The sequence below is a fragment of the Gossypium hirsutum genome, chromosome A05 (genome assembly GCF_007990345.1).
Source record: "Gossypium hirsutum isolate 1008001.06 chromosome A05, Gossypium_hirsutum_v2.1, whole genome shotgun sequence".
Classification (NCBI taxonomy): Eukaryota; Viridiplantae; Streptophyta; class Magnoliopsida; order Malvales; family Malvaceae; genus Gossypium; species Gossypium hirsutum.
This window is the reverse complement of record NC_053428.1, coordinates 38,298,317-38,323,018: the sequence shown is the minus strand read 5'-3', so window position 1 is coordinate 38,323,018 and position 24,702 is coordinate 38,298,317.

Here is a 24,702-nt window from a genome sequence, read left to right as displayed (position 1 = left end):
CACACTCAGAACACTTAACCACTGAAGTAGATACACAGTTGTGTCACATTTCCACAAAAGTCGAGACAAGAATTTTGGGGCGTTACAAATCTAATTTTAGAAATTATTTCTATATATGTTATAAAAATTATAATATAAGCATGAACACGTATGAGTGTTTAAGATGGTGATGGCAAAAAAAATTTATCACACCCCAAAAATTGGGTTAGTAAATTTGGATATGTAGGATCGAGGGTTAGTGAATCGAAACTCATAAATGAGTTAGATAATTAAGTAATTCAAAATTAATTAAATAAATTATTTAAAAAATAGAATTAGAAATTTTAGGTTAAGAAATTAAAATTAGGTGTCTAGGAACTAATTTGGTTTAAATAAATATTAAAAACGAGGTTTGATTTGAAAATAATTTTGATACTTGCTTTAATTGAAAACCAAGTACCTATTTGAAAGAGAGAAGAGACTGAAGGTGATTAAATGGGCAATGGCCCAATTTTTAAAAGTTGGGTGCCTATTGAACCAACCCCACTTCTCTTTCCCTCCTATTCTTCATCTTCTTCAAAAATTTGCCAAACACCAAACCAAAGTTTTTATTTCGAAATTAGTTTATCCTTTTTTCTCCCTAAACTCTCTAAACACAAAATTTCTTTTCAATTTTAAAGAACACTCATATTTTCATCCTTAAAATCCTTAAGAGATCTTCACACGTTTTAGCTCGAATTAGCTCCATAGCCCCGTCGATTTTGCAAAATTGAGGTGAGATTCTAACTTTTTATGACTAAACTAAGTGATATGTTATTCCTATTCGAGATTTAAATGATTTAATCAAGATATCAATATATCACTTGATTTTAGGTTGATTTTTGGGTTGAAAATGGTAGATCTCATATTTCTTGGCTAATCTTTGATTTCAAAGTGATTTCTAACTCATTTTTATCTAATTAAAAGATATTTGATCTTAATTTAACAAATCATTAATGATTTTAAGCAAATTGAATGTTTTCCCCTTTTAAAAGATGATATAAGCTTATTTTTTTTGGAAAAATTAGATCGGTGTAATTGGGTAAAATTGATGGTTTAGATTTGTAATTACATGATATTTAGGATGTATGAAGTTGAATCCAAGCTTATAAACGAGGTTTGAGTGGTTAAACACCTATTTCGACAAAAAAGTTAATTTTTTATATAGAAGTTAATAGGCTTGAATCTATGATTTTGGAATAATTTGATTACGTATGTTGATGTTAATAATGCCTCTGTATTGTGCTTGATGTGTATGTAAAGTGTAGAATCATTTGGGAGCCTCTAAAAGCATGAACAAAGTCAAATTAAAGCTCACTTGAGCATGGTAATTGAAGTAAGAACTAAGGTAAGTGGTCTGGTATACTGCATTTAAACTTCAATATGCAGGCTAAGGTAACATATGCGAGCCCCTACTTAATTAATATGCGAACCTTGATTTCTCTTGGTGCAAACCATTATAATTTTGTTGAGCGTTGGGTATGCATATTGTACTATTTTAATGAGCCAAATGCATGAATTTAAAACGTGCATGTAGTTATAAGAATAAGATAGGCAGGCCGTAGTTGTAAACCATGTACTTGATGTGATAAGTGTGTGTGAATTTGTGCATTTAATTATTGTGTGTGTGAGAGCATAATATTAAAGGTGAGCTGATGTACTAAAAAGGTATGTGTATATGCAAAATATGTGTGGGGTTTGTTATATATATAATATATATGCGTGGGTCTTGATTATATATATAATTTATATGCATATATGGGTCTTGTTTTATATAATATATATGTATATGGGTTTTGAAATGCTTGCGAACTAATATAAATAAAATTAATGTGAACTCTTATAACATGCAAATTTTACTAATAATATACATTTATGTATGCACGAACCAATATGTGAATTATGAGCTCTATGGTAATGCAAGCTCTAATTAATGCAAAATTATATTATTGTGAATGCTAAGTGTGAGCTCAACTGTAGTGTGAGCCAATTATATTTTTGTACTGTGTTATATTGTGAACTATAACACCCCTAACCCCTCTCCGTCGATGGTTTAGGATTACGAGCATTACTAACAAATCAAACAATTAATTCAATCATAATCAACATATAAACTAACTAATAACATTACAATATGTAGGGGCAGGTCATGACAATCTAATACTTTCATGCTAGATTCTTATATACTTGAATAATAAATTATTCTATGCATTTCTAAACTTGGTCTTCCACTTTCTACACTCTTATCACTATTTATACATTGCTAAACTTAGTCTTCCACTATCTACACTCTTATCACTATTTATCCCTTCTAGAATGTCAGAATTCGGATACATACAAGACTATTCCAATTATTAGCATTAGAGTATTAGTTCCTACTTCGTCTACGATTATCTTTTTAATTTATCTTCAATGATGTTAGTGGACTACACTTAATCTAAGTTTGGTAGCCCACCCTAATTTAGAGTAAAAGTAACTCTTACAACCCCTATTACGAGTCTACGGGGAAAAAAGTAACTCTTACAACCCCTATTACGAGTCTACGGGGACCTAAAAGTAGTTTAAAATAGGCAGGGAAAAATTTGAAACAATTCTGGAAGTTTAGGAAAAAAATTACAAAAATTTTGATTTCAAGAGTCACACATCCGTGTGGCCAGGCTGTAACACCCTAAATCTGGCCCAGACATTATGGCTGAATTCGGGAGCATTATGAAAAAGGGTTTTGAAACCAATGATTCTTTATAAAATATTGTACCGTTATTAGATAAAAACGTCCAATTTTACTAGGCATGTTCATTTATGTATTCAATACCAAAACCGTTACAAGTTGTCCTTCATAATTAATCAAATATCTCGCAGCAGAAGTTTGAAAATCATTTAAATCAAAACCACGTTTGTGTTTTCAAAACGATTTGTTTGCGTGAAACTGGAATTTGTCAATCATTATAGTTAAAAAAAACATAAACGCAACCAAACCAAAAATCCAAAATGAATAGTCCTAAAAGTCTAGAGAGTCCAAAAATTACAAAACTCTCTCAAAAAGCAGAAATTAAGTAAAACCAGTAAATAAGGACAAGAAAAATAACAATTTTTGACAAGTGGTCACCGCTATGCCTCTGTCATATCGACCCACCTATGTCTGAGGGTTACCTAAATAGAACAAACAATCAGATGTGAGTTTTCTTAAACTCAATGTGTAACCCAACAAAGATAGTCATGCAACATACACAGAATCTCATATACAGACAAATAAAGATTTGGACCTAAGTCCTTAATAGATACAGATATCAGAATCAGATAAACAGAATAGATATACAGAATCCTACCCCCATCCTCTACACACCATCTTTGACCATCCCATCACACCATGTGGGGTTAAAAATACCCACCCATCCCTACACACCATATAGTGTCGATGCGACACATAACAAAATAATTTGCAGTCAAGTTGCTAAAAATTAGGCGAAAAGTCGTTGTATAGATTACTTCCTCTACATATACAAATCTCACCCCAAATACAGATACATCATGTAGATAACCGATAACAGATACAGAATCACATGATTAACATGCTCATATACAGATATTATACTTTCTTATGCAGAACAACCAGAGAGACATATCAGTTCTCTACTCAAATCAAACTATCAGATTAACAGATCACATACAAATGGGTTTAGTTAGCCCTTACCGACCATACAGTAGCCTACAGTCGATCGGAATGACCCGTACGACCCTAGGAAAAATTTTAGAATTTTAGGCCCACATGCCATGTGGCTTGCCCATTTGGGCCTACACGCCCAGATTGGCCTTACCTGTGTGGCCCATACGGCTTGGCCCAGAACCCACAAATCCATATGGCATGCTAGTGTAGGCCCACACGCCCAATTCAGCCTAACCTATGTGGCCCACACTGCCACACTCTTGCTGTCACACGGTCGTGTCTTGCATACGGCCAGCCACATGGCTGGGCACACGCCTATGTGGCATCGATAGACCCCTTTTCGGCTTTGATCAAACCTCAATTTCTCGTGTTTTTTATAAACACATGGTTTTTTTTATGCGAAACCACTCTCGAGACCAAAAGAACCTAAAAATCAACATAACAAGCTCTCAAAATCAGTCTTAATCCTCAATTAAACTAAACCAACGAAATTGATAACGATGAAATTCAAGTGTTCAACACTTACCCAATTCCCCGAACGATTCTGACTACAATTCTGTAAGAGAAAAGCTCTGTACCTCACGATTCACTGCTGCCAAAACCCACAAATTCAGTAATTAACGAAACAGACAACATCGTCAGAAAAAGAAACTACTTAAAAGAATTTTCCCCTAACTCGAGCATCAGCTTCCAACCATTACTTACCAAGCCATATGCAAAAAAAAAACAAGAAATTTGAAACACTAAAATTGAAAAAGGAAAATTATGGCAAAAATTCAAAGGAGTAGAAAGAAACATTTGGCAAAGAAAAATAGATAAACCGTCAGGAAGAGGGGGAAAGCAAAACTAACGTCAGAAGAATTTTTTTCTTTAGAAAAAGAGAGAAAATAAAAAGATAAAATAAAATAAAATAAAATTCAAACTAATTAATATCCTAACCTACTAACCACTAAATCTCCACTAACCTACACCTTAATCCTCATCTAACAACCTCAAAATCCTAACTCCACCTGAACTCTCCTAGACAACCGAAGCAAAAAAAATTATCACTCACGCCCACGCAGGGAGCTAACTCCTTACCACTCGAACCAGTAGGCTCATTCTAATATATAAGTTTACCAAAAATATTCCATAAACCTACCTAACAGAGATAAGGCTAAGACAAAAAATAACATTGTAATGCCCCAAAACCCAGCCTAGAAGTTTAGACCGAATCCTGGAGGTTACATTTGCCACCAAAAGTGGCAGAAACAAAAACTATAATTTAAACCCAGAAAACCTTTTTGTTCATTATGTTTGAAACAATATTAAACCGACGTCAAACATTCAGAAATAAATCCTTAATTTCTAAAGTTCAATCTACAGTTTGTATAATCGTCTTACAAACCGACTTAAAGCTTACCTATAAAACTTGTGAAATTTTTATTTAAATCGAATCTAACAATATCTGTCTGAGACCTCCAGTATGCTGCGTCTAGCTTCAAAACACAGAAAGTACCTGAAAGGAAAAACACTACAAAGATGAGCTACGCGAGCTCAGTGTGAGTCTGAAACATGAACAGACGAAAACAGACGGAGTGGCACAATAAATACTTCAAACAAGCATGTGCATAAGAATATCACTTACAAAAGTCTCAATCGGTATATCAAATACAATATCAACCACAGATATGATTTTCAGTCATACGCAATCATCAAATATGATTGTCAAGAACCAGAAGTTCACACAAACAGACAGAATGTCCTGACAAACAGACATATATTCAAATGTGAACAAATACACAAGCCAAAATCCCATTCTACCAATTGTACACCACTTCGTTCATCCAACACACCACATAAGGGCTATGGTAGGCTCGTCCACCATACACACCACATAGAACCATAATAGGTTCATCCACCTAACACACCACAATGTGGAACTATGCCACTTGAGTAACTGTATACAGCTGAGCTGACATACGATAGGATATTGCGGTAAACCGCTATACAAAAGTATTGCAGTTAAAATTGCTAAGTCTGTCTTTCTCCTCTTCATAACCAGATCCCAAAATTTTCATGCTATGCAACAATGCACACATTACGTAGACATTATACAAAAATGAACATTAACAGTTCCAATTAAACAGATTCAGATTTAATTACACTTGTATTCTAAAAATCAGTTATGACAACAATAATAAACTCATACTTATTTATCACATAAACGAGAAATAAAATTAAAGCTCATAAATGCACGTATATATACGAATCAAACTAAACCGAGTCTCAAACACACTTACTGAGGCTTGACGGAGGGTCAGATTACACAAAAACATAAAACAGGCAATTTCTGACTCAAAACAAAAATTTTGCAAAATAGGGCCATATGGCTGTGTGCCCAGGTCATACGGGTGTGCCCAGGCTGTGTGGGGGTCTACACAACCATGTGAAGGCCACACACACCCGTGTGGAGAGGGCATACGCCCATGAGCAGCCCGTGTAACTCACTGTCCAAAAAATGACAAAAATAAATAGCAGAGGCGACACAACCGTATGAAGATCTCACACGCCCGTGTGGATCACATTCCCTTGTGGCCAAGCCGTATGGCACCAAAATTCGTCCAAAAATGCTAATTCCCAATTTCACACAGCCGTGTGAGCCACCCATGTAGGGCACACCATGTAGTCACAAAACCACACCAAAACAGCATAAAATTATTTTGATGTCGAGACGATTCCCAACACTTGGTAACCCAGAATTAAGCCAAAACATACAGAATCTCATGCAATTCAATAACAATATGATATTTGCAATAATCAATTTCATCAACACACAAGACATTATCAAATTTCACTGCAATCCTATACCGAAGTTAAATTGTTTCAGAACACACACCTTAGAACGCGATATCAAGCAGCCCTCTGACAAAACAAAACACACAAAGACGATTTCCTTTGGCAGAATGATAAATAAATTGCACAAAATAGAAGAAGGAAAAACAAATGTGATTAAAATTGGAAAGAGCAGAAAAAGAGAACGATGGGGAAGAAAAATAAAAGTACAAAGAATTCAAGAACGTAAACTTTATTTTTATATTTAAAAGTTAACTTCCCTTTTTAAGACAAAATAAAATAACATAAAAACAATTAAATAACAAAAACATTCACAGGGATTCGAACACAAGACCCAAAGATACACTAACACATAACTAACCACCAGACCAGCAGGCCCATTCTAACATTAAAACGCAAAATTGAACCCAAATGTTCAACCCACTCACTGACCTTAACCACAAACCTCAAAACTTCTAACCTCAGATTCCAGGATGTTATAAATAGAATTGCCAAAAGTGGGACTTAAACCCAAGACCTCAAGCATACCCTCAAATCACGTAACCACTAGAGCAGATACACATTTATGTTAAGATTTACAAAAACAGAAATAAATTATTTAGGGCGTTACACAGGCCGTGTGAGGCACTTGTGTGGCTAGGCCATGTGCACCCAAAAGTACCTTAAAACTCAAGTTTACCATTTCCTATTTTTTTGAACACTAAGCAACTCGATTACTAATCATTTAACCTATTCAAAACACAATTAAACATGCCCAAAATACACCAAATTCATCACCTAATATGCCTAATGAATGTGCCCTTATTGGTACTACATTTTATATGTTTAAATACATCTACAACACATCAAACATTGAAGACTTTCATTCATATCACACTTACCATATTTGAACTAACTTCCAAACTTCTAAAGTTACCAAATATGAAGCTAAACACATACCAAGAATTATGCTAAGCTACCAAACTTTAAACTATCACATACCAAAATATAAACTAGGCTAGCATACCAACATAGCCTCAACCACAACCATATACACATTTAACCATCATTTCACTAGTAACTAAGTTAACAACATCTTACAAATGATATCAACATAAGACTCCCTTGGTACATGCCATTACAAATGAAATATCACCACACTTGAGCTTGGGATTTGTGATTTGATCTTGAGTCGACAATAATTCGAACAGTACCTAGCCTGCGCACGGAAAACAAAACTGCGCCCTAAGTAAAACTCAGTGGTATTTCTATAATCCAAAAAACATAACTTTATGTAAGCATTTAAAATGCAAAATGCAACAAGTAAGCTATGTTCACGTGTTTCAATTAAATAGTATAACTTTTGCTCATTCCGTATTCACATCTACTAAGATTTTCACATGTTCAAATATATAAGTATATATATCAATGGCATTTAATTTAATATTTGAATACATCATCTCATGCAATGGCATGATTCATATCTTTGATCAATACTTGAATTCATTCATGTTTTACATCTAAATTCATCATTTCATATTTCATATTTCATTTCTCATCTCATAATCATTTCTCATATTTTCCATTTCAATATTTTCTCATCTTATTATTTTACTTTCTCCTATTAACACGACACGGACTCAGGCGGATACACTGATCCAACCAATACACCAGTTTAACACCCAGTGCCTTACTGAATAGCTCTGAAGTAATAACTACGCCCAATGCTATATAAATTGACACACAGTGTCTCATCGATTAAACCGAAGCAAATTGACACCCAGTGCCTCATCAACTCAAGGTCAAAGTAATCCTTGAACTCTTCCTATCCTATGACATGCCATCTATCTCCGACTCAGCTCGATATAGTTAATAGGGATTCATTTCACTTTTCAATACAACTAATGTCTTAATTTCATGAATATATATCATCACATATAAGCATATAATCAATTTGATAATAATCACATTTTTCTCAATGTACATATACTCATAATCAATATATTTCATAATATAGAAAATCAATCCATTTCATTTCAATTATGAATTTAATTCAATTCCCAAGGACCAAAAGACTCACCTCAATTGCTTATCATATGCAAACAATTGTATATGCAATAATCTAATATTTAATTCGGATTATAGAAACACAAACCATGAATTCTGAGCTATTCGACGTCGATTTTATCCTTCCCTTTTTTACTCGAGGATTCTGGTACGACATTAGCTATGGAATAAAACAATTAAATCACATTAATATTACACATTTTAGCTTTACATTAAATTTTAATTTTCATATTATATTTTGCTTATTCTTCAATTTAGTCCCTAAACTGAGACTGATTTTAACCTTCACAATTAACTTCATATTTTTATACTAATTTCACTCTAGACCATATTTAGCTTCCTCTTTTCCAATTCAACTCCATAATTTTAAATTTTTCACAATTTAACCCTTATTGTTCGAAATCAACAATTAATTCCACAATTTAGTTCTTTTCCATTTCTAACTTAAAAATCTATCTATTTAATCCCTAATACTTAAACTATTCAACAATGTCAGCATCTGAAATCTTGAACAATACTAAAAGTTACAATATGGGTTGAGTAGCCTTAAGTACCGGGATTCCAAAAATATAAAAATTACAAGTGTAGGGACTAAATTGCATTAACCAATTTAGATTTGAACTTTTCTTTCTTTCTTTCTTTTCTAATTTGCACGCATTTTATCTCTTTCTTTCCACTTTCTTTCTATTTCATTTAATTTGTTTTCATTTAATTTGTTATTGTCATTATTAACTTTATAATATAACATATATAAAATATGCATACATGCATTTGCACTTAACCATATACGGCCACCTACACACAACCATTTATTAAATTTAATTGCTACTTTAACCCTTTTAGTTTATTTCAATCTATAATTCAACTTTTAACTCTTACACGATTTAGTCCTTGTACTTTAATAACTCCTAATTTCACAAAATTCACTATTCTAAAAACTAATTAGCTACTAAGCTAGCCTCGTAAATAAAAATATTTACGAGTCTAATTTGCGAAAATGAAGTCCCAAAAATACGTTTTTCGACACCATTGACTATCAAGTCGTTACATGAACCGTGTTAACTTGGCAAATTATATTATTATGGCAAACTATGTTAATTTGGTGATTTGTATTAATATGGCGAACTGTATTAATTTGCCAAACTGTGTATTGTGAGATTTTGAGTTGTATTATATATAAGCTAAGCTATTGTGTGTCCTATGCTAAATAAAATATGTGAACTATGATTTATGTGAGCTATGACTTGAATGATATGTGAACTGTGATTATATGTGCAATAATGTTGCATGAAAGTTATATTATTTGCAAACCATACTCTATTGCAAACTATGCTATATTGTGAGAGCCCTATTATTCTGAATATTGTGAATGTGTTAAAAGAGATATGTTGGCATTGTGACCTTATGGAACCATTAGATATAGTTGGCATATCATAGGATTGTGAGTACTCACCCTTTTTATTGTGATGGACATTATGGCTCAGAGATGCGTTAGAGAGATAAGAAAATGTAGAGCATAACTCTACTCACCGGAGATAGGGTAATGCTTTATATGAGTCAAGAATGTTGGAGAGCGTGAGCATTTGTGCTACACTTATATCGGAAAGAGCATAAGGCTATTTTGAATCAATAGCGAGACGTTATATGGAGATTCATTTATCCAATGTGTGGTGATAGAGTCTATTTATATGTGGTGATAAAGTCCCCTATATGTTTCATAATCACAAAAATGACAATTTATCGTTATTTAAAATATATGAGTTATGATAGAGTATGAACTGTTATTTTACAAGAATTATTATGTGATATGAACTGTTATGTGTTATAAACTGTTATGTAGTATGAACTGTTAATTGGAATGAAATGTTATTTCATATGAACAAATGTTTGATACGAATTGATAATTTATGTGATCTACCCATTTTATACGAATTACTTATTATATGTGCATTGCTTATTTTATAAGAACTGTTGTGTCGTGTGAGTTACTATTTTGTGGAGAGATAAGGGAATATAGAGCATAGCTCCATTCACTGAAGACAGGACAACACTTTATATGAGTTGAGAGTGTTGGAGAGTGTGAGCATCTGTGCTACACTTATATTAGAGATAGTGCAGGGTTCTTTTAAATTAATAACGAGGCATTATATGGAGATTCATTTATCCAATGTGTGGTGATAGAGTCTACTTATAAATGGTGATAGTTATGTAGTATGAACTGCTAATTGGAATGAACTGTTATTTCATATGAACAGATGTTTAATGCAAATTGATAATTTATGTGATCTGCCCATTTTATACGAATTACTTATTATATGTGTGTCGCTTATTTTATAAGAACTGTTGTGTCGTGTGAGTTACTATTTTGTGTAGACTGTAATAATATGTGAATCATTATAGTTTGTCACCTTTTAACCTAACTGATGTGTTTATTTGTAGTATTTTTGAGCACTCACTAAGCTTCAATAAGGTCACTCACTCTTTTATAATATTGCAGTGACTTAGCTTATGAAGAGGTGAAGAAGTGAGTCATCCAAATGATCCAAATCGAGGTTATACCTGGTTATGTTGTTGTGTTCCCAAACCCAATGAGGAAGGCAAGGTGGGACCAAATTATAGGATTTAGTATTAGACTTACTTATAATTGTCGAGCTATAATTGGGCATTATGGACTCTTTAATTGTTTGGTTTAAAACTTTTATCATTGCATTAGATGGATAATTGAATGATGGATTGTGATTGTTAGATAATTTGATTGAATAACTGTTCAGCTAACTTGTAAGTGCAGGTTGAAGAGTTGCTGGGCATCGAGGAAAGCCTTAGATGTTTTATATGTGATTTGGATACAAACATGTGCTTGGTATGCATGAAATGTAACATAGATTTTGGTCAAGTCATGTAAACTATAAAATGCCTACTAACTAATTAATTAATAATGTTATGAGGTTGTACAAGATGCTTTAATAAATTTTCCAAAACAAGACTTATACGTTAAATCCTACAATACTATTTTCAGACATTATGAAATGGAGTTTTTTTTTTTAAACATTTACTACATTACGATTTAGATCTAATCATTTATTTTTAAACAAAATGGTTTTCCAAGTCCCTACAAATATAGTCTTTTAAAAATACCCTACTACATGCATGTTTGTTTAACTAAAGTTTTCGAGGTAATTGCCTATTAAATACTAAATTACGAATTAGTCTTGTTGTTGATTTGATGATCAGAGTAGCGCAGTGGAAGCATGATTTTAGGAGTTTAAATATTCTCTGAATGATTGCGTGGTGTGATTGTCGGTTGGTGTGCTTTGTGGTAGTTTAAATAGAAAGTCACTTCGGTGGCTAATGGATGTTTGAAATTCGGGTTGGATCGTCCTGACCGAGTTTGGGGTGCCACATTCTTATATTATAATTCCTAAAAAATTATGAGAAAAATTATATTAATTAAATAATAAAAAATCTAAAGTTATGGTCAAAAATTTTATTATAAAAAATGCTTTACATGTTATAAAAGTGTAATAATATATTTGTTTATAAAAAAATTATGGACAAATATGGACATAACTTATTTATGTGTCCATGTTATGTATTATAAAAATAATATACTTATTCATAAAATAAATATTATAATTTTTATCATAATTTATTTATAAAAATATATTTTTAAAATTATGGCAAAAATTTATATTATTTATTAGAATTGTTATGACAGTTTTGACAATTTATAAAAAAAATTATAAAGGTTATATATTATAAATTTTATGTTATTTTTATTTAATCTATGTATTATAAAAAGGGATATAACCTAGTATAAGTCTTTTTTTTTCAAATTAAGTTTATATAAATTTTTATAATTAAAGCTATTTGGACTGTGAACCCAAGTATTAGACGGTAAATGCTAATTATGCAAATAGAAAAAAGTTTTCTTGCACCATATCGTGTGGTATGATACTGTTTGAGAGAATAGTGCTAGACACAAACACTATAAACAGCTCGCGAACTCTTTAGTTTGATACATTCTAGACTCTAAAATGTGGCTAAGAATACATTTTTTTGTTCTAAAAAAAATATTTTCCACATTAACAATACCACCTTAGTATAGCATAAAAAAAGGTTGAATCGTCTTAGCATATTGCATACTTCATAACTTCAATCATAGGTGGAATTGGCATGATCCTTACTTCCTAGAGTACATGAAAGAAGGAAATCTTTATAATATTAATAATGCAAATTCAAATTTGGATGATGATGATGACTTTGGTCAAGAACCAACAAATGATAATAAGGAGCATATATTAAATATTAAAAAGGGAATAACCTAATAAATATGCAATAAAATAATTTAAATTTTGTGCTTATGTTTTTTTTTGCTATTTTTATTAATAATCTTGTTATCAACTACTTTTTTAGACTAGCATAATACATATGGTGATTTGATTTAATTTTTATTATTTGCTTAAAATTTAATTTTATCATACTAATAATTTTTAATAATAATCAATATTTTTTAAAAATATAAATTATGTAACTATGTAATTACAATTTGTATTACAAAACACGACATAAAAAATTATGATATAATTGTACTTTAACAACTAAACACTTTTAGAAAATTACAATTTTTTATAATTATAAAAGAATGTATTTAGTACACTAATAATTACACTTTAATTCTATTAGTCCGTGGTATCAAGACAAATTCTCATAACTTTAAACAAAAGGCAACAAATTGTGGAAAACAAACGGCTTGCTTTCCCTTCTACCCTTCCTCCAACTTTTTCTACACTTCTCATCAAAATTTAAAAAGAAAATTTATTTCTTCATTATGCTTAACTAAAATAATTGTAAAAAGATCAATGTTTTTCTAATTTGTCTATAAACGCCAATTATTAAGGGGGAGGAAAGAACCATCAAAGCACACGAGTGTTTAAACCCACATGCATGCTTGATTGCTATGCCTTTGAAACCCAATTTCGGTCATTGGTCAAACAAAAGGAAGATCCAAACTAACTCTTATCTATTTTCTTGCCTTTTTACTTTAATTATTGGGATAACCCAACATAATTATATTCACACCAAATATATTTATTAACGCCAATCATATTTATTTCTACCAGTTCGTTTAATTTTTTTAAAATTTAAAAATTTTGGTATTTTTTTTATAAAGGTTGAGATATTCTATCTTACAAATTAAATTTCATTAAGTGAAATTGTGATATGTGAATCTCCAATTTTATTATACCCATTATATTTTTACTTTTTATTTTATTTTATCAAATTCTCTATTTATTTATAGTTTATAAAAAGAAAAGAAAAAGAACTCGAAATTGTTTATTATCACTTTTTAATTTTTCCTTTCTTTCTAAACAATAATAAAACCTTTTTGTTCCAATGAGGATGCCAGAGCATCTGGTAACATTCAAAATTACCCTTTTATCCTAGTACATTTATATAAATAATAAGGTATCGTAGGGTATTATTGTCCTTTTGGATGCCAGTCAATTAATGTCCTTTAAACATTATCAAAATTATATAAACCCCAATATGTCTTCCTTCTTCTCCATCAAAAAAAAACTTACCTTTATTTTCTCTCTATTTCTCTTCCATTTTATAAATAAACTGAATCATCATCATCATCATATTTTTGTAGTGAAGGGGAAAAAAATGAAGCAAGAGATGAGCAATATAAGCTTCTGCGATCGACACGTGGCAAATCCGTGTAAAACATTCGGACGGCGGTGCAGCCGGCTGGTGAAGGAGCAAAGGGCGAGGTTCTACATTCTCCGGCGGTGTGTTACCATGCTTGTTTGCTGGCATGAATGCGGTGAAACTTGAAGAAGCAAACAAAAAGAAAAAAATATATATATGTAAAGAAGAAAAGATAGAGCAAATAGTAGAACAAAGTTTCTATGTTAATATTATAAATATATGTATTAGAATTAATACACGTCAAAAGGAAGGATTCTTTCTTTCTTTTTAATTTTGTTCATCTTCTTAAGAGTTTTTGGGCAAACGAAAAGAGGTATGAACTATTTTTGCAGTAAATATTAATTACATGAACTTTTTGGTCTCCTAAGGGTTTTATTTTTCTTCTTCGTTGCTATATAATATTTTATATATATATATATATTAGAATGAAAAAAAAAACTTATAAGTTTATATACTATTTTTTTTATAATCTTTGTTTTAAACCACAATTTTTTCTAAAAAAATCTGGGTATTGATTTATTACTTCACATTATTCCGAAATATACAAATTTAATTTGTTTGGCCAACAAATTAAACCATTTTTCCTTAGATAATTATGGCAAAGTATACCCATTTTTCTCTTGGATAATTATGGCAACTATGATTTGACAAATTTTAACATCTTGCTTCATTTTGATTTTTTTTCCCTAAATTGGGTTTTCATAAATGATGTAAATAGAAATTAAATTTCCCAGCTCAAGCTGAAGGAGATTGGAGTGTAGGAAAATTGTAGAAAAAGAAATTTAGGAAAAAACTGGATATAAATTAATTATTAGGTCATGCATTTGTAATTTTTCGAGTTTGGAAATGTTGTTTTATTTCCTTAAAAGGAAAAAGTTAGCAGTAAAAGGGAGTTTGGGCAAGCTCTAGATTTGTTATATGGCCTTTTTCTCTAAGGGTAGATTTGTCATGACTTGATGATTTTTTTGGTGAGTTGATGAGTTATGAAATAGTGTTTTCAATCATGAATCAAAAAATTACATCTATCTAATCCCTGCCTTCAATCGTTTCAATATATATATATATAAATTAAATTGATTTGATTTGATTTGTATTTATATAAAAAATGGGACTTTTATTAACATTTTGAATTTGAGACCATTTTTTTATTCATTAATTCAATTAATGGTTATAATGTTCTTTTTTTTTTATTTTTTAAAGCTATAATTAACTATGTCATTAGTAGAAACAAGCATATAATAATTTAAATAGTTTATAACTTAATAACTAGTTTATTTAAATTAATTAATTCAACTCAACTAATTAACAATCTCATAAATGATTGTTTTTAGGCTTAAGGGTGTGAAAAGTCCTTAAACTTTTTCAAAAAAATTAATTAAGTCTTTTTTTTTTGTGCACTCACTTGAGCTTTCAAAATGCATCAAAAAGGCCCTCAAACTTCTTCAAAAAAAAGCAATTAAGCCCTTGCTTTTTTTTTCACTCAATTGGGCACTTGAACTTTCAAAATGTATTAAAAAGACCCTCAAAATTTTTTAAAAACACAATTAAGCTCCTACTCTTATTAAAACTTAGAAAAATAAATAAATAATAAATTTTAGAAAATTTATTAGATTTTAATAAAAATATAAAAAATTAAAATTTATTAAAAATTAGAATTTTTTATAAAAATCGTAAAAAATAAAAAAAAATTGTAAAATTTTATAAAAATCTGAAAAAAAATTAATGACCCCTAGTTTTTTTTAATTAAAATCATCACGTGTTGCAACACATCATGATATGTGACGAAAAATGATAAAAAAATAAAAATCAATAAAATTTATAGAAAAATTATAAAATGCTTCTTTTGGTACAATAATTTTTATAAAATTTTTTTACAAAATTTATATTTCTTTACATTTTGTATAATTTTCTTACGACTTTATAAAATTTTATAATTTTTTATATTTCTATATATTTTATAATTTTTTTACAATTTTTTATATTTTTTATGATTTTTATATTTTTTCTAATTTTTAATATTTGAAATTTTATTATTAAAATTTAATAATATTTATAGCTTTTATAGCTTTTATTTTTTATACAATTTTTAATAAAAGCATGGGCTTAATTGTTTTTTTGAAAAAGTTTGAGAATCTTTTTTATGCATTTTGAAAGTTCAAGTACCCAAATGAGTGAAAAAAAAAAGAGAGTAGGGACTTAATTGCTTTTTTCTAAAAAAAAAATTGAGGAGTTTCTACACCCTTAAATTTTATTTTTATATATAAGATTTAAACATAGATTATTTAAAAAAAAATTCAAAATGCCCCACTTATTGTGAGGCCCTCATCATCAATTTTTTTTTAAATTTTTAAAATTAGAATTTAATTAAAATTCAAAGGTAATTGACATTTTATTTAAATTTTGTTTAATAAATAAATGTTTTAAAGGACTTATGAGATATACATTGTATTTTTTGTTGATGCTTTTTTGTAGAATTGGTTCTACTCAAAACACTACTTTAACAAGATCATGTCAACGATGAGTTTTGGGCGACTAGCTGAAATGCCACGGAGGAAGCCCACCTATGGGGTTATTGAAATATAATATTGATGCTGCAACGTTCACAAACAAGTTGGAGTGCAGTAATTAATGACGATGATGGAGCTTTTGGCCATTGTTGTTCAAGTTCTACTGCAGGTGTTTATGCACCCCATATTGCTGAGGCCATGGCAGTTCATTAATGAAGTGTAAAGGGTAAGTAGGCCTATCGAGTTTGTTATCTTCTCATTAAGTTATTGATATTGCTTTGATTTTGTTCATTAATGAAGTTTCTATAAAAAGAAAAAAAAATCAACTTAGAAGCGTGAATGGTACCTCCCATGGAAATGGGAACTATTTATAGCCTGCCACTTGTGGCTGTATAGAGTAATCCTTAAATAAGCGTTACATCACAACAATTTTCCAAGAAAAGAAATCAATCAATAATAATTCAATTTTACTCCTCCTTTTTTCCCTCTTAATTAAGCCACAATTTTGTGGCATTTAATCAAATTTGTGGAACTTACTTCATTGCATTTTTTGGGGTAATCCTAACTTGGAAGGTAAAAAATTGTATTAAAATAGTTACGTAAACTTTAACTTTTAACATTTATATCTTTTGTTAATTTAATTTTTTTTAATTAAATTTGGTTCTCAACTTTTCAAAAAATAGTCAAATCATATTTTTTAATAGATATGCTGACTAAAATATTAATTTTTTAACGATGTTGATATATGGTAAATTATATGTACTTTCATACTGATATGACTATATTTTTTTTATATAGCATGTCAACAAATAATTATAAAAAATTTATAAAAGTTCAAAAAAAATACCATGAAATACATTTGAATTGTTGTTCGAGCTACCATGTTTAAAATTTTAATATTTTGGTTAATATTTCTATTAAAAAAATAATTTAACTCTTTTTGAAAAGTTGATGGTCAATTTTATTTTTTTAAAAGGTTGAGAGTCAAATTTAATTAAAAAATAAAAATTAAATTAATAAAAATATATAAATATTAAAAACTAGATTTAGCATTATGCTATCAAAATAAAAGGTTGATAGGAGGTTGAATCAGATTAGTTCCAACCACAATATATATTTCAAGTTGAATCATGCTTAGCTCAATGAATTTGGAAATTTTATTTTATAATTTTATAAATTAAAAAATTATATTACTATTTTTTTCTCTTATGATTAAAATAAATAACAATACTTTTACTAATCAAACAAAATCTAGAGTAGTAGTTTGATAAGTAAACTCTATATAATTATCGAAATAATTAGAAAAAGTATAGATATGAAAACTGTTCAAATTTAGCAGATTTATTGAAAGAAACAATTGCATAAAATAGAAAATAGAAATATTATTTAAAAAGAGAAAGGATTATATGAAACAGTGACGCCACGTCATCTGTATCCCTTTCCAATAGTTTTATACTACATTAGTACTCTTATCCTGAATTTCATGATCTTATCCTGAATTCTAGTATTTTAATTTGGATTTGATTTTTTTTCAGGATAAAATCCTGAAATTCAGAATAAGAGTACTGATGTGGCATAAAACTATTGGAAAGGGATACAAATGACGTGGCATCACTGTTTCATACAATCCTTTCCCATTTAAAAATATATAGACTTTTTTAATATTCAAAGTATTGGATCATTTTATTGGAATATTAGATAATTCTGGAAACAATTTTTTTTAATAGTGCTAACTAATTTAACTACATTAACTAAGGAGAATAATGTTGTCGAAACCATTTTCAAATCGAGTTTTGGAAAATGGGAATCGATTTTAAAAAACGAAAACGGGAGTCGCCACCAATCTTTTTGGGTGTGATTGGATCACCTTTAAAACATTTTGTTTTAAAATCATTAGTTTTGGTCCACGAAATAAAAGAACGGGTTCGGGAGTCGGTTACGTACGAGGAAGGATTAACACCCTCGTAACGCCCAAAAATTGGTACCTAATTGATTATCAAATGTCTTTAATGTCGAAATAAAAAAATTAAGATGTAGTCCTCTTTAAAATATTTTAACTTTGAAAATTGGGATTCACTAGCGTCAAAGTATTGACATTAAGTTATCCCTTTTTTGAAATTCCTATCTCGAAACAGCAAAACGCTATATCCAATAAGTTAGGACATATTGCTTTGAAATTCCAAGATAGTGGCTTGCATTTAGAAAACCTCTAAAAACTTAGAAGGGTACTTAATTATTCGAATTCAACGAGAAAAGTGGCAACCCAATAAGTTAGGGCACTGCTTTCTCGAAATTTCCAAACACCAAGCATTGCCTTATTTGCAAAAAAATCTTATTTCGAGGTAACAAATAAATGAATAAAACGAATAAAAAGATAATAACAAATAAGCTAGGAAATATTCGAGATTAAAAAAAACTAGTAATAAATAAACAATCATTATGTAAGACTAAAGAATGATAGTATAGTGAAGATAATAATAATATTAATAGTAATAATACAAATAAAAATTTTGGAATGATGTGTGAAATTATATATATGTATGTGAATATATAGATAAGTAAACAATATATATAATGAGTGAAGAGTAAAAGGTAAAACAAGTGTATTTAAAGAGTAATGGATAAAAATATAATAATAGTGTAATAGTAGTAATAACGTAATAGTATTAGAAATATACGATATATAATATTGAAGGTAAATACATAATATATACATATTAGAAATAATCATACTATTAGAAACAACTATTAATAATACTACATAAATAGATATATAGTAGTAGCATATACATGATATAGTTAAAAAATATATAAAATAAGATAATAAAAAAATATATAAACGATATAATATTAGGGCATATGCAAAACAATAAAAATACAATATTAAAAGATATATATATAATGTATACATAATATAATATTAAAATATTTACATGGTATATACATAATAATGTAAAAAATAAACTATTAGTAATATTATAAATATATACATATAGTAGTAATAATAATATAAAGGTATTTCATATAAACAGGTATGCACGTGAAAAAAAAGAAAAGAGAAAAATAATAATTACAAAAGTATGAAATCAAAATAATATGTAGAAACATGTTTATTCTAAAAAGAATAACTGAAACTTAATTGAGAGAAGAAACAAAATCCAAGAGATAACTTACAAGTAAAACAAATTATTGAAACAGAATTTTGGGCTAAAATTAATTGCGTATAAATGTCCGAGATCTAAAATTAAAAATGCCCCAAATCTTAAAATACCGCGCAAAGGGGGCAAATTGAAATAGCACACAGACTGCAGGGCCAATTTAAAATAATATAAAACTTAAATATGGCCCGATTGAAGGCTAGCACAAAGGAGGGGACCAATTGCACAAATTACCCAATTAAAGGTAACATGCATGGTCCCAAGCAAAAAAGTTGATTGCACTCCCTCTATGCTACTTTGTTTTATTATTAATTAAAACTACTCCCCCATTCTATTTTGTTTTATTATTAATTAAAACTATTCCCCCATACTATTTTGTTTTTATTATTAATTAAAACTATTCCCCCATACTATTTTGTTTTTATTATTAATTAAAACCATACTTTATTTTCTTTTTTTATCATAAAAAAAAACCTTTTTTTAAGAAAAAAAACAAAAAAAAGAGTTAAAACACCACCTTATCACCCTACGTTCATTTTTCAAAATAGAGAGAAGGCTCTCAACTCTCTCAACCCTTCCCCTCCTCCGGTCATCGGACCGGCCATTAACCGCCACGCCGGTCACCGGCCACCGACGGCGGCGGCGTCGTCCCCGGTGACTGAAAAATCTTCCGAGGCCCTTTTTCGCTTCTCTTCTCGAGTAGAGCCCGGATTTGGGGTTAAAATGACCCAAAAACCTTCAAAAATTAATGAGAAGCACCCTAGAACTCAAGAATCCATTCGGTTTCCGGCCACCGATCCTCGACGGTGGCTTCCTCGGTCGTCCACGATGTTGGAAAACTGAACACCGGTAAGATCCTTCCCTCTTTCCCTTTTTTTTATATTTTTTACAAGTTTTTTTCTTTGTTAAAAATATTTGTAAAATAAATAAAACGAACGAATAGAAAGAAGATCAAAAAAATAAAAATAAGGACAAACATCTTTTTGAACTTGTTTTCTCCTTTTGATTTCTCCCAAAAGTCTCTGTAATACAACCCCCTGTAATACAATCTCTTCTCTCCCCAAAATACGATCGATTCTTCCTCAAAATACCATCGATCCCCCCTTACAATCGGTTCTAGTATGACTTTTATAGCCATTTACAAACTTTATTATATATATTTGCTATCTTTTCTTCTTCTTGTATGGCAGGCAAACGGTGGAGGCATGTGCCACTTGGTAGTGGTTGGAAGTGGGTGGTTGAGGCTTGCGGCTAGGGTTTTTAATTTCTGAAAATAGGTTGTGGGCTAGGGTTTCTAAGCTTTTGGGCTTCTTTTAGGTTTTAATTTTTGGGTTGTAATTGGGTTGGTAGCTTTGTTTGTAAATGGACTTTTAATGGGCATTTTGATTTTTTTATTTTTTTTCAAAATTTGGTTTATTTATTTTAAGGCCCGGACAAAATATGGGTTCTACAAATGTGATTCGGCGCATTCAAATCTGGCTCACATTCTCTTGTATTAACAACAAATTCATGTCAATCGAGTTAAGACTCAATCGAAATTATTTTTTAAATTTTTTTATTACATGCATTTATGTATAATTATATAAATAAAATAGTCTAAACCGTAAAATGGAATTTGAAGCTTTAATCATGTGAAAAAGAGTTAAAAATATGTCATTCATACATACATACAATCAACTTTTTCCCCCATTAAATTTGCCAAAAATTACACATAAAACAAAAGTTATTATCTGAAGTAGTGACCCAGATTGAAGATACTTTGTAGAATTAAAATTGGGAAAATATATGCTTCGTTTTTAGTATTAATCTTTTTTCTTAAAGTTTAAAATAGGTGCAGTTTTTTCTTTTAAATGGTAGGGATTTTGTTTAAAACTTGGCCTATTCGTGTTGTTTAATTATAAAAACAAAAATATGGATATGAAATGAAATGAAATGATTGTAAATATTCAAAATATAATTTAAATAATTTAACAAACTTTTAAAATTTGATTTTTTTTCACTATTCAATTCGACTCAACTCAATTCATAAATAATTTTATGAATTAATAATTCATAAATTTGACGTCTTTTGGGATCTCTGCATTATCATCACGATCAACTAGAATTCATTGTCGACGTAGTCTAATAAAAATGATTAAGATGTAATTATCAACAGTTGATCATGGTATATCTATAATAGTCTTTTGGCATTGTTAGTGTAAAAATCGTTGCCATCGTACATTTCATGACAATCACTCCATGCAATAACTTGATTGAAGTCTTTCGCTTCTCCGCAAATATCAATATTGGTATACTCTTGATGAGCTTAGAGTTTATGAATTGATGCAAAACAAAGATGTGAATAAGTTTCACTTACCATTTTAAATTTGGTTTTCTTTCTTAATGAAAATTAATTTATTAATGAAATCACTATTTAAATTTATAGAGAAAAATATTACATCGAAACTAAATTGTTATTAAGAAAAGGCTATTTTTTTTTCCTTATATTTGTTCTTTTATTAGAATTGTTGTAAATTGGAGACTGGGGACTAAATTAAATGAATGGAAGGAAACAAAGCGCTGGTCAAAAATGGAAGAAAAAAGAAGTGAAAAGAAAATCCCACCGACCATTCACATGCTATAACCTCAAATATTCAATAGAGACATAATTTCACATACCTAAAACTCCAATTTAATACTGATAATTTTTTACGTAACTTTTTGAGTAACAATTACTATTATTTATTGTATCTTATCTAAAATGGCAACCAGAAAAACCCAAGTAATAAAATTAGTCGATTATTGAAGAAAAAAATTGTTTTATATATATATATAAATTATATTTATTTTTCTTGTTAATCTTTCTTAGTTCTAGTTTAGTCTCCTTGTGACTGTTTTTTTTTTAATTTAATGTTTCAAATTTATTAATATTATTACGAAAAAAAATTAATATTGTTGATTAATCGGTGCTTTTATAGTGACTATTTAATTTCCTTTTTACAAAAACACAAAAAACTATAATATGTATAAAAAAAGAATACGATAATATATTTTATTGAATATTAATATTTATATTGCACCCAATATTTGGTGTGCTCTAAATTTAACATATAAAATTTTTAATTTAATATATGATATAGGTTTTTCTTCCATCTGTAATTTAGCTGCTATATAATTGTTCTCAATTTCCATCCTCTCATGATATCTTCCCAATTCAGACCTTGCTGTCCAACTAAAAGCATAGTACAATAATCAAATTGCCACTTTTGTATGTTTTGTCCCTTTTTATAAGTTCAACTAACTTAACATCAATTGTGGTCCACTTTTTTTCCATGAACCAAATGTGAAAAATAAATGGTCAAATTCATATAAAATATAATAAAATAAAATAAATTGGGGAAATGAAAATCTCAAGACATGATGGGTGTCAAATTCATTAGACAGGATAAGGTTTATTCACATTATAGATAGCTCATTTGTTATGGACATGTCTCCCTTGATTCTACCCCACAAGAGTTTGGTTTGGTGTTTTTCAGAGTCCAAATTAATTTATTATTCAACTTTTTAGTATTGAATCGATCTAGGGTTTAATTCAATAGAGCAAAGCTTAAGTGAGCTAGATTTGACATTTTTCACTTTTAATATAATTATAGCTTGATTTGAGATGAAGATTTAACTACCAAATCTCGTTTATTTAGACTAGTTTAGCTAGTAAAAAGTGAGCAAGATTTTATGCTTCACTTTAAACTTGATTTTTTTCTTCTTCTCTTGAGATGCTATCTAAAATTACTTAAATTTAATATTTTTTTCTAACGTGATATTTGTATTTTTTAGTCTTTTTGGATACTAATATTCAACAAAAGTTATATATTTTAGTATCCATAATAATGATGTTAACTTTTTAGTATTCAATTCAATTTGAATACTAAAATATATAAATTTTTATTAAATACAAGTACCATATTGTACCAAAAATAATATATATATCACATGAAAAACTGTCAAATTTAAGCATGTTAAACCTAAAAAAATTCTCTAGGCTTATGATTTTTTCAACTCAAGAATCAAAATAATCAATTTCGACTCTCTCAATAGTATCAATTGATTAAGCTAAAATTAATAGTTGTTGAGCTAAATTTAAGTTTTTTTTAGTTAAACTTAAGTAACCTGACAAATATTTTTAATGACCATAGCTCGAATAACATGTCAATTTTACGGTTTTAAAAATTAATTTTTGTAACTATCTTTTTTTAATTTTTTTTTCAGAATTAAAATTTAATTTTTAAAAAATATAATATATTTTATTACACAGGGAAATTTCTTTATGGAAGGCCATTATGTGAGGGCCTCTAGTCCTAGAAATGTTTGCACATACAAGAGGGTCAAACATGAATAAAATGAAAATTTTAATTAAATTGGCATAGTTTGTGGAGTTAACATATTACATATGACGGTTGCTTGAGCCTATACGTGAATGTCAAAAAAACGTGTATATATTAAGAGCTCATTTAGCATATTATATTTTCTTTGATATATGCTAAGAGAGATATATCATTATTTTAATTTCAATTGTGAAATTTTCAATATATATATATATTTTTTTCGAATGTTGAAATTAAATTCATCTAAATAATCTCAAATTTTATAAAAAGTCATGTCACAATAAAATATGTATTATTTAATAATAAAATATATATAAAAAATAATTTAAATTTCTGAATGAATTCAAATTCAATTGATAAACAATAACATAAAAATTTGGATTACAGTCGAATCAAACCCG